The following is a 2,780-nucleotide window of genomic DNA, read 5'->3' on the forward strand; positions in this document are numbered from 1 at the left end:
CTCTCTTTTTACAATTCTAAAAATTGTAAAAAGAATTGAGCTGTGATGAGCTATTTTTGCGACTCAAAGAAAAGAGATGGGGATCTATTTTTCTTTTAATCGGCAAAATTGTTCTGGAAAACGCAGGAAATGCTCAAATTTTACACAATCTTTGATTGCATTGTTTTGTGTTACTTTTATCTTAAGACAATTATTAGAGACAGTTGAGTATTTTAAGGAAGACAGTGTGTTTTCAAGTAATATCTATAAGCTTTTATTTGGTTTTTGTCTGATTTCTTCGAAAAGTAAGATGAAAATTTTCATCTAATTGCTACACCTAATCGAGCTTTCGCCAAATATCCCATCCTCAATATCAATTTTTATGTTTTTGTCGTTGATGAAAATTGAGGAGTGGAAAAAAGACAAAGAATGATGGTTTTGTTTATCCTGTTTATCTCCTGTTTATACCGGTTTTCAAAAAAGAAAAGCAAGAGAAGTAGGTGTTTAAAAGTTTGCTTCTAAGCCATCAACAAAGTTTAATAGTTTCAACTCCAAATATTTTTTATGCTAAACTGTATTCTCATAGCTATTTAAGCTCGTAATAGTACTTTTGGGGACAAATTTTGCCCAATAAAAAATTTTAAACTTTTAGATCCAAATTTCAGCCACTTTTTGTGATTTATTTTGAAGGTTTTTTTGTGTCAGTTTTGTTGCCTTATTAAATTCCTATTATATATTATGAGTTTGAAGTCAGTTATTTTTATAGCTTTTGAGTGACATTTTGATTTGATTGCAATTAATTCTCCGTTAATTTTCTCGATGAAATTTGAATAAAATTTGAAAAGTTTTGGATTGTTTATAGAAATTTCTGCATATATTTTCGTTTTTTTTCGTTATTGGAAAAATTTTTTGCTCAACTCTTCACTATTTGTGTGATAAAAACTACTCTTTGAGCTGCGTTACCATAACTGTACAGCCCGTTCTCTATCAAAAAAGTGTGTTTTTCTTTGTTTTTTGTTTTTTGTTTTTTGTTAATTCTTATTTTATTCTTTGACATTTCTTGATATTTTTTTTGTTTAGCGCGTAGCGTTGGCATTCAATAATGGTACAGGAGAATCGTTATATTAATCGGTCTTTTAAAGATCTGGGCTCCCACAAAACGAAAAAAAAACAATGTAATCATATTTTGAATACTCTTTGTTCTTTGATTCCACTCATTACACGCTTTATCCCGGTTTTATAGGTTTGTATGGTTTTTTGTGTTTCCCCAAATTTCAGAACGTCATTGGAAAAAGAGAACTGTATAACAAGATTTGTTGAGAGTAAATGGCGTGTCGTCAAATTTTCTGAATTAATTTTCAGGAAAACATAAAAAGGATTTTTCTTCTTTGGTCATTAGTTTTTTTTTTTACTAAAACTGAATAGAAAGAAATTAAAACTTTTTTAAAGAAGACTAAATTAGTTTAGTGAGTAAGATTTGGTTGAAGCCCAAGTGATATTCTATTTCGACTGAATTCTGCAGTCTGTCGCTACATTTTTTCTCAGGGTCTTCTCAAATTTTTCAAAATTTTGATAATGAGAAGGGAAATTAGAGTCTTGAGTTAAGTCACGTTACTTTGCTGTATTTTGAATTTATTTGAGGGGCAGCTAATTTATTCAATGACTTAGACATCGCTTGCTTCAAACATAACAACATGCTTTTGAGCCGTGCCTGTTTTGTAAGTCATTTTGTTTTCTTGTTTTAATCTCATGATCAGTTGTTTAATCGGCTCTCTGATAATGGCTTCAATAAAGCTTTTTAAGGATTCTCATTATTATCTAACATTTTTGAAAGTTTTGTCACGACTTGATTCAAAAAGATATCAGTGATCTTTTGCAGTTTGTCAAGTTTTTACAGTTCTTTTTGACGTTTTGTCACTCAGTCCTGTCCAAAAAATCCCCTTGGATCACTAGTGAGCAAGTACTTATTCAAGACAAAGTAAAAGTTTTATTGTTTTTTACTCAAATCTTACGACTTTGACACTATCATTTTTAAATGTAGCAGCATTTTTATTCAATTCGAAAAACTTGAGTTGTATTGGAACGCTGTTCACGCTTTTTTCGGCTTTTTCACGCCAGTGAGAACTTAATATAGAGTGGTGATTTTGTTTACATTGAAATAGTATAGGAAGCAAAAAATCGAGTAGTTTTGAGGCGTGACTTTGTTCAAAATAACTTAAAGTGGAGTGAGAAATTGGTGTTTGAACAATTTGGCGGTTTTTGAGATGGATTTTTTTCAGGTGCGTCAGGTTGTTTTCAGCGTTTTGTTTCCCTTTATGCTTTTAAGACGGTTAACATGTATCTGATGGTGCATATTTGCTTTTGCTTGATTTTTTTAAGGGGCAGTCAAAACGTTTTGTGACTCTGCCACTATTTGTTGTCATAAAATATGAGTGAATTTTAGATTTTGCCACCTTTTTTAATTTATCCGTTGTCTTATCGCCAGTTATCATCATTGACTGGTATCATTGGTTGCTAATGAGACACAAAAGAAACAAATTAATGGCTCGAATTGGCACTGATTGTTCAGAGTAGTGATGGTAAATTTTTTTGAGTTTTGCGAGTTTTTCTCGTCAACTGTGTCGTTTAACTCTTAGTCTATTTATTGACAGATCTCATTGGTCGCTAAAAAAAGCTTCAATAAACGCTAGTCATGTCAGTTCATAGGTATTGCTTTTTGTGATTTATACGCTTGTTAGTTTTAAAAAAAATCTTAATGATTTTTTTTTAGTTTTTTAGCTGTTGCGTTCTATGACTTTCAT

The sequence above is a fragment of the Convolutriloba macropyga genome, chromosome 3 (assembly GCF_964194025.1).
Source record: "Convolutriloba macropyga chromosome 3, txConMacr16.3, whole genome shotgun sequence".
Lineage (NCBI taxonomy): Eukaryota > Metazoa > Xenacoelomorpha > Acoela > Convolutidae > Convolutriloba > Convolutriloba macropyga.